The 9,532-nt window shown below is 57.3% G+C and overlaps 1 long non-coding RNA gene across 1 annotated transcript; it reads left to right on the forward strand.

The window, feature by feature from the left end:
- LOC129506462 (uncharacterized) lies at positions 1-1,887 on the forward strand. Its single transcript, XR_008663806.1, has 3 exons — positions 1-274; positions 487-573; positions 1,725-1,887. It is a non-coding gene; the product is annotated as an uncharacterized LOC129506462 (long non-coding RNA).
- Positions 1,888-9,532: the final 7,645 nt, after the last annotated feature.

A 9,532-nucleotide genomic window follows, 5' to 3' on the forward strand; every position in this document is an offset into this window, starting at 1 on the left:
CTGTCCGCAGCCCGGACCCGGGGCCCCGCTGACAACGGAGAAGCTCGAGGCCTGCGGCCTGGGAACCCCTGGGCGGGCGCTCCTGGCAGCGGCTCCCAGGATGCGGGCTTCAAGGTCAGGCTGACGCTGGCCGACCTTGAGAGCCCCCCCCAGCTCTCGGCAGGCGAGCTCCATCCCATTAAGAAGCCGTTAGGAGCGCCATCTGGTTCACTGCGCCCTGCTCCGCGATCGATGGCCGCTGGGCCAGTCTGAGCCCGGGGACCGGTGCTGCAAGGTCACCCTGGGGACCCAGGACCTCCTACGGGGGTGCCCGGCCGTAGGAGGGCGGCAAGTGGGGCAAGACAGCCAGGGTGTGGAGGGTGGGGGGTAGGAGCTGGCCAGGGGTGAAGCGCCCCCGGGAGGCCTGGGGGGGCGGGGGGCGTGGTAACGCCCACAGCAGGCCAAAGCCTAAATGCTTCCAGTAAAGAACTCCTTCAATCTGCACAGCGACAGCAGAGCTGTCCTTGATCCCATCTTGCCGCTGGGAAAGGAGGCACAGAGAGGTCAAGCGACTCACCCAAGGCCACCCAGCTGGTAGGTGGCAGGGCTCGGGTGGGAACCCAGTGATGCCGGCTCTGAAGGCCCGCAGCCTGGGGTGCTGGCCGGGCCGCTCCCCACGTCCTCGCAGCAACCCTGAGAAGCACATCTCATCGCGCTCAAACTACACATAAAAGAACGGGGTGGGGGTGGGGGGCTCAGGCACATGGGGACACTTCTCCAGGGCCACACGGTGAGCGAGCAGGTGAGGACAGTCCACTCCAAACCGAGCTCCCCACGGGGCCTCTTGCTCTGCCGCGGTGTCGCCGGGGCTGGGGTGCAGCCTCCTCCAGGCCGTGGCTCGTCCCACATTGGCGGACACGGGAAGCTTCCTCCGCGGGGAGAGCAGGGTGGCCCGAGGGACCACGGGCCTTTGACCTTGAGCTGCCCTCCGGGCCCAACAGGGCCTCTCCCTCCCTGGGCCCGCATTTCCTGGGGCTGGGATCTGGGACCTGGAGGTTAGACAGGTCGGATGGTGGGAAGGGGGTGGTGAGGGGCGGCATGGGAAGTGGGCACGGCGCTGCAGCTGGGCTTCGGGCCCCTCAGTAAACTCCAGACACACCCAACTGCCCTTTCCAGAGTGTCAGGGGCCTCCGGAGCCTTCTGTCTGTCTGCTCATGGTTCTTAGTGCTCTTGTGGGTCCTGGCAGCCTCCAAGCCCTCAGAGACTTGCAGCCAGCCTCCCCTGGGCGGGGAAGGCCCCACAGGAGGTTCACCCCAACCTGTCCTGGCTTCCCTGGGAGCAGTCCCAAGCAGGGGTGGGGGGGGTGGGGGGGCAGGGGAGGGATTCCCCAGGGGAGATGAGAGGCCACGCCCCACAGCTGATTTCGCTAGAGATCCCCACTCCCACTCTGGTCCCACTGGCTCTCACACATGGCTGGGACGACCCTACAACCTTATCATTTTTGGGATCTTCAGATTAACCTGTAAAGGTCCACCTTCCAATGACAAATTCAATGCCATTGTCTGCACGATGGGTTCCTCTCTCTCCATCACCCTTCTCCCCTCGTCACCCCCCACTCTTCCTCTGCTCGCTGTGCTCCACAGCCTTGCTGTGCTCAGTGTAGGATAAGGGAGCGTCCTCTAGCTCTGATCCTTGCAACAGCCTTGAAAGGAAGGCAGTGAAAGGAGAGCTCACCCATTTCACAGAGGAGGAAATCAAGACCCAGAGCAGTGGATGTGAGTCTGCCGACTGTCTCCAGAGCTCACGTCTTGTCCCAATGGATGGAACATCCTCAACTATTAAACTCGGCGTTGAGGGGCTACCACCTACAGAATCTCGTCGGACAACCAGGAGGATGCAGATCCACAGGGAATAAAGAACCATTGTAAGCATCCAGAGAGGGGCACCCGGGGGGCTCAGCCTTGAGCGTCTGCCTTGGGCTCAGGGCGTGACCCTGGGGTCCTGAGATCAAGTCCCACGTCGGGCTCCCTGCATGGAGCCTGCTTCTCCCTCTGCCTGTGTCTCTGCCTCTCTCTCTCTCTGTCTCTCATGAATAAATAAGTAAAATCTTTAAAAGAAAAAAAAAAGGAAGCATCCAGAGCAGTAATGATAATCATAATAACAAAGGAATAATAATCGCTAACATTTTGGGAGCACTTACTAGGAGACAGCATTATGCTAAACAATTGTCATGGATTATCTCATTTAGCCTCTCAAATACTTTGGGGTATAAGTAGCAGTATACCCATTATTTTGTATTTATTTAAAAAAAATTTTTTTTTAAAGAGAGAGAAATAGAAAATCTGAAGCAGTCTCCCCGCTGGGCACGGAGCCCAGTGACACAGGGCTCAATCTCATAACCCTGAGATTATGACCTGAAATCAAGAATTGGACGCTCAACCAATTGAGCCACTCAGGCACATTACACCCATTATTTTTATTATTTTTTTTAATTTTTATTATTTTAAAAAAGATATTATTTATTTGAGAAATAAAGAGCATGAGCAGGAGGAGGAGAAAGGGAGAGGGAGACGTAGACTCCCGCTGAGCACGCAGCAGGATGTGGGGCTCTATCTCAGGACCCTGGGATCATGACTGGAGCCGAAAGCAGACCCTTAACCAATTGAGCCACTCAGACGCCCCGTTTTTGCTTGTTTTCAGTACCCAGAAGTGTATGCCCATTTTTGAGGATAGACGCTCAGCATAGTGGTTTGCCCTGAACAAAGGTGATATCTTGCTGAAGCTCCAACCCTCACCACCTGGGCATTGTCTGGGCCTGTGTCAACCTGTCCCCCCCTAGACCTGTCTCAAGTTGGGGTGAGTAGATGGGCTGTAGGTAGGCATCACTCTAGACTGTTCTAGAAGAGCTGTACTCCCTGTGCCCTCTCCGGACCTCAGGTTCCTCAACCTTTGGATCCATGTGACCTCTAATGTCCTTGAGTCTGTGATCTGAGCTGATGCTCGAGGCTGGTGAAAGGCTGTGGTCTCTGCAGGAGCAAAGAACAACTTGACACAGGCGAGGACCGCTGGGGACGAGGGGGATGGCACAGGCAAGAGCGGATGACAATACCCGGGCAGGAGCACAGTCTTCCAAAAGTGAATCCCTGTGCCGGGGAGAGTCTTGGGGACAAGGGCCAGCCTTCCTCATGGCCCTACAGTCAACAAACCTCAGGGGGCAGCAGCCCTTCCCTCCACCCCACAAAGGCCAGCATAATACCAGAGCAATCGTGACAGCAAAGAAAGCAATGGCAGGAGAAGGGGGGCCAGGGTTCAGCAACGTCACCTCTCTTCCTGCGCCTCGGTTTCCCCTTTGTGAACGGAAGGCGCTGGCTCTTCAGTTATTTGGGGGTTTTCATCCCAGGAAGGCCCTGGAGCAGGAGAGGTGACAGTGGTACTGCGTCCTCCTCGCCTTCCCCCTCCCCTCGTCTCCCCCCCTTCTGCTCTTTCACAGCCCCCAGCGTGCTGTACAGTTATTAGTTTAGGTTCATTTAGAATCGGCTTAGCAACCCCACACCCCTGGAACCTGGAAGCTTCAAGCACAAGATGTCTGGCAAATGGAAATTCAATTGCTTTAATATAGAGACTATTTTGCTGCAGTCTCTTATTAAGAATCTGATGGAATTTCTAAACAGGGAGAGAGGCCCCAAGGAGGGGGCATCGCCCATCACACACCAACACTGCTCTTGACATATTTATGGCTCCAATAAAATCTCCCATCTGGTATATTTTAAAATAAAATTGAAAATTTATCACTTTCCCCGAGTCGGTCTGTGGTTCTCCCCGGGAGGAGATGGCCAGCCCCAGATTACAGGCGGCCGTGGCGGTGGGCGCGGCGGGCAGGGTGGCGAGGCCAGGCTCTGATTTAAATTTCAATACCTTCCCCAGTACAGCTGCCCTTCGCTGTCCGGGCTGGGACGGCACTGGGGGGAGGGGAGGCAGGCTGTTTGCTCCTCCTGTTTCCCTGGACACCCGTTCTCTTCTCCCCACTGGGGACCACAGGCTTGGTTTGTTCTCTCCTCTAATTTGCAGGATCTGGATGAGCCAGCATGACAGATGTGGTGGGGGGCCGGGAGCGCGGCTGGAAGGGATGTTAGAGCCTGGGAGTCATCGGCATCCATCATCCATGCCCCCGCCCCGGGGCCCAGTGCACATCTCTGGGGACTCCCGGGGTGGGGGGTTCAAGAGGGCCCCTCCATCGATTAGGGCTAAGAGGCCAAGATCAAGGCTTAGACCTAGGTGGGGATTAAGGCTCAGTCCACAACCAGCTTTAAGGTTCAGTCTAAGAGCAGAAGCGACACTAAAACGAGCGTCAAGTCCCAGTCTGTAAGCGCGGTCAGGGCTGAGGCTCAGGCTGGCGTCCGGTGCAGTAACAGAGACAAGGCCAAGACCCTGTCACTAGAGGTCAACCCGCGTCTGAGCCTCGGCGTCCTCTACGGGAAGCAGGGAGGGAAGCGTAGCCCTGTCTGCTTCAAGGCCATTCAGAGGTCTTGTGAAACCAGTGTCTCTCCTGCTGCAGCGTCTCTGAGGTCATCAAGGGCCTGCACGCGCTTCATGTCGCCGGGTCCTCGTGAGAACCTCTATTTGGAAGAACAGAACGCGGGCCGAGGGCGGTCAGGGGGCTCTTCCGAAGCTGCACGGCCAGGAGGGAAGGCTGGGCCCAGCTCACCCCGACTCCACCCAGGGCCTAGGGCACGGAGGCACAACACATGCACGGTGACCGAGGCTGCAGCAGAACACGTCTTGTCCTGGGGGCCATGTGTCTGTCCAGGAGGCCACGTGCATACATACCCCAGCCCCGCCCCCCTGCAACCGGGAGTGGCCATGAGACCTGAGCAAGGAGAACTGGTGTGCGCAGCCCCTAGGAAGGTCCTGCACGCCCCCACCTCGCCTCCTGCCTGGAATGCAGACACAGTGGAGCACGGCAGCCTTCTGGGACCATGAGGTGACCCTGCAGGGAGCAGCGCTGAGGGCGAACTGGAAGAGAGAAGGAGCGGGACGCTGAGGACGCGGTGGTGGCATCACGCCCCCCGGGGCCACCCACCTGCACTTAGGGAAGAATAGTACACACCCTGGTTAGTCCCTGGTTAGTCTAGGTCATTAGGACAGAGTCTCTGTTACCCCCAGGCAAGTATATTCCTAACTATTCAAAGAGAATAGGGTCAAAAAAGCTTAGAAATATCAGGTAAAAAAAAAAAAAAAAGAAAAGAAATATCAGGTTAAACAGTCTTTCTTTCAGGATGTCCCAGAGCCTTTAAGTGCCAACCAGTTGGGGAACCGTCAAGCCAGGGACATCGTCTATCATGAAACCCTTGTGTGCCTTGGCCGCTGTGGTGTGTGGGGGGGGGGGGGAGGAGAGGGAGAGGGGGGAGGGGGAGGGAGGCAGGGGGAGGGGGAGGGGGCAGGCTGAACCTGGGTGCCGGCAGGTCATTCCTGAGGCCTCTAGGGCCGGACAGTGCTTTGCCCAACACTCTCACTATTAAAACAAAGACGCTGGCCCTTCTTCTGGGACTTGCCTCAGCTTCAACTAGATTCTCATTTCAGTTCCCAAGAGCCCCAGTGTAGGGCCAAGCAGACAGGGCTAATGTGGGGACAAATCTGGAAGTGCCGCGTGGGGCTGGAGGCTCTCCTCGTGGCTGCAGGAGCCCTCACCGCACAGCAGCTTGCCAGGTGCGAGGGCCGCCATGGAGAGAAGGGGACCCAGGCGCCCGTCACACCCTGCGTGGAGCACTGGCGGCTCGGCCCCCCTCCCCCCCTTTCCACGGTGGCGCGCAGAGTGGCCACAGACGGAGCGACCGGCAGGCTGCAGTCCGGAGCCTGCTGTCAGGCTTCCTGGTCCAGGGCTCTGCTCGCGGTGGTCCCTGCCTTCTCAGCCTACCCACTGCCCTTCAGTTTTCTGGAAGGTTCTTTTTCTTTCTTTCTTTTATTTTTTTAAGATTTTGTTTATGAAAGAGAGAGAGGATAGGAGTTTAAGCAAGGGGAGGAGAGGGAGAAGCGGACTCCCCACTGAGCAGGGAGCCTGACGCTGGGCTCCATCCCAGGGCCCCAGGATCATGACCTGAGCGCCCCAGGTGCCCCTTCTGGAAGGTTCTACTGAGTCATGTACTTGTCTGCCCTAGTGGCTACCTTTCACTCCTCTGTGGAGGTCCCATGGCAGGTTGCAAGATCTGTTTTTTTTTTTTTTAAGATTTTATTTATTTATTCATGAGAGACACAGAGAGAGGCAGAGACCCAGGCAGAGGGAGAAGCAGGCTCCATGCAGGGAGCCGGATGTGGGACTCAATCCCGGGACCCTGGAATCACGCCCTGGGCCCAAGGCAGACGCTCCACCGCGGAGCCCCCGGGCTGCCCTTGGTTGTGAGATCCTGACACGCGGAGCCGGTGCCACTTAGGAGACTGGGGACATGATGGCAGTAGTGGAGGCCCTGCTCCCGGGAGGCAATGACCGCGCTCCCCGTCGGAGAACTGGTCCCCCCCAGGTGAAGGGGGCCCGGCTCCCACTACCACTTAAATGTGGGTCCTTAACGGGGCCAGAGGCGGGAGGTTGGGCAGCAGCCTGTGCCCAGGGAAGGGAGGCAGGAGCCCAGCAGCCCAGCGGGCAGCCCTGGAGGAGAGGAACAGCCCTCCCCGCCCCTCGCTGACCTCACTCCTGTCCTCCAGCGGGAGGATGGGGGTGGCTGGGCCCCCAGCAGTGTCAGGCCCCGATTTCTGAAGCTCTGCTTTTTCAGGAGACTTCGGGGGAACTGCAGGGGGAACGGAGGACGGCTAGCACACTGCGGGGAGCTCCTCCCCCCCCCCTGCCCGCTGGCTTCCTCCCCTCTGCCCGTCCCAGCTAGAAGGGCCTAGGCCTGTTCTAGAGGGAGGGCTGGGAGGCGGGCACAGGTGGGGAAGAAACAAAAGCCTCAGGCCCAGTCGGTAGAAATCCCAATAATATCAAAACTTTAACAAGAGGCTCATAAACCTAGAAATGAATCCTGGACTCAGGAGGCGAAGGATAATTTAAATGGCAACTTCCCCTTGTGCCTGCAAGGGCTTGTTGATGGAGCACAGAGCCGAGAGTGCAGGTGGCCCCCTCGGAAGACTGGACACTTTTCTTTTTAAACTCCCGGAAGAATCATCTGCAATGCAGATGAATCATCCTAGAAATAAGAATAAAAACCGGGTTTGATTTTCACAAAGGCCGATTCAGAGGCACGCTTCCTCCCCAGCCAAGGGCACCAGCATCTGTGTGCGAGGGGCCTGTCCCCAGCAGGGCGGGTGCCGGCCCAGGTCCCCCAAGGTCAGGTGGGGCTGTGCACACACCCGTGTGTCCGCTCACAGGCTCTGAGCCCCTCAGATGCGCGGCACGGTCGGTCTGGACTGGGGCCTTCTGTAAGGTTCGCTCCGTGCCCAAATCTGCATCCAGACAGTTCATTTACCCTGAACAGTAACCGAGGGCATACTAAGAGCCGGGAGGGGGAATACGTGTGGCAGATAAGAGGCAGCCACCCCGGAAGCTCTCAGGCTGGTGGAGACAGAGAACAGAGCACTCTGGGAGCACGAGAGCTGGGCAGGCAGTGGGGGGGCTTGCTGGGGGGATGGCATCTTGGAGCCGCACTATCCATGTGGCCCACAAGGATACTTATATTTAAATTTATTTATTTATTTATTTATTTATTTATTTATTTATTTATTTATTTATATTTGTTTTTAATTTAAAAAAATTTTTTAAATTAATTTTAAAGTAAGTCAAAATTTTAAAACTCCTCCTCAGTAGCCCTGGCCACATGTCAGGTGGCCGCCGGACTGGGGAATGCGGAGACAGGACATCTCCATCCTCACAGGACGGGCGGTGGGACAGCACGGGGAGGATGAGCACTGTTCCAGGCCTGGGAGCGGCCTGTGCACAGGCCTGAAGCAAGATGCAGGGTGTCTAGGGGCCCTGAGCCCGCTGTGAGGAGGAGGGGACTGCCCTGAGGCTGGAGAGGCGGGAGGAGCTCTGGGGCCTGCATGTGTTGGCAGGGAGCTAGGGCTCTGGCCCAAAGTTTTGGGAAGCCTTGGAAGCAGGGAGCAACCAGCTCGGCTTTCCGGGTTGGAGGAGCTCGCCTGCGGAATGGGCTGCGGGGAGGGGGTGGGGTGGAGCCTGGAGGCAGGAAGTCATGCACAGTTGCCAGCATCTGGATGAGGGCAGACGTGGGGAGGAGGGGACCCACAGTTGGATCCCTGGGGCGACCAGGGGAAGGCCTTCTGGCTTGAGTGACAGGTGGGCTGGGGCTGCCCTTTCTGGAGAAGAAAAGGAACCTGGGAGACTTTGGGCTGTGCAGAGGGTCAGGGAGCTGGAAACCCCTGTACCTGGCGGGTAGGCCGGGGCACCTGGTCCTTCGGGGAAAGGTAGGGCTGGAAAAACACCAGTGGGGTGGTGATGTGCAAGGCGAGGTAAGAGTCCCACAAGGACTCTTCCAGGAGGGGCCTCAGCAGGGAAATATTAGAGCCCTGGGAAGCTCGGGTGAGTTAGAGGCCACGGAGAAGGAGCCAGAGCGCCAGAGAAGAGCGAGGAGGACCAGATGTCCTCTGGGAGGCACATGTGTTGTTGCGGTCCTGTCCTTTTTTGTTTTTTTAATGTGATTTTCTCCCAAAAGTACCTTTTTTTAGTATTTTATTAAAGATTTATTTTATTTATTTATTTATTTATTTATTATTTATTTATTTACTTATTATTTATGAGAGCCACAGGGTGTCACCCCTCCAGGGTCCCCTTGCCCGCTACTGGACTCCTGGGTCTCTGTTCCGCCTCTGAAGCCTGAGCAGCCTCGCAACTGCCTTGCTGGATAGACGACAGCAGAACTGACACCCTGGGACCTCTGAGGTTGGGTCGCAGAATCGCAATGTAGCTTCCACTCGTCTGCTGGGACCTCATTCCTGGAGCTCTTAGCTACCAAGCCAGAAGTCCTCTGTGGGTGGAGGGCTCCATGCCATGAGGAAACCCAGGCCATGTAAATGGGTGCCATGTAAGTGCTCCTGTCAACAGCCCTCCCTCCCCGCCCCGGCTCCCAACTCACCGTCCCCATTGATTGTCAGACATGCCAGTGCACAAGCCCCCTGTGACTCCAGACCCCAGTGTAAACTCACCTGCAGCCACTGAGGCCCCACACAGCACAGAGCAGCTACAAGCTGTCCCCCCTGCACCTGCACAAATGCCGGAACTACGGAGCACAGGAGCATAATAAAATGGTCAGTGTCTGATGCCACTACATTTTGGAGTGGTTTTAGGCAATAATAGGGCTATCCAGAAGACGCAGGAAGCAAACAGGTCAGGCTGCGGGTGTGTGGCAGGGACAGGGAGAGGGAGGGACTGGCCATGTCATAGGACCCCGAATGCCCCGGGGAGGGGTGAGTGTGACCCTGCATGCAGGTTAGGCAGAGGAGGTTGGTGGGCTGAGCAGGGGCTCTGCTCTGAAAGTGGGGGAGGTGGGTTGTTTGGAGCAGAGCTGAGAGCGTCAGAGATGATCCCGGCACAGGAGGGTTCCTCAAGGGCAAC

This window comes from Nyctereutes procyonoides, unplaced genomic scaffold (assembly GCF_905146905.1).
Source record: "Nyctereutes procyonoides isolate TBG_1078 unplaced genomic scaffold, NYPRO_anot_genome, whole genome shotgun sequence".
Lineage (NCBI taxonomy): Eukaryota > Metazoa > Chordata > Mammalia > Carnivora > Canidae > Nyctereutes > Nyctereutes procyonoides.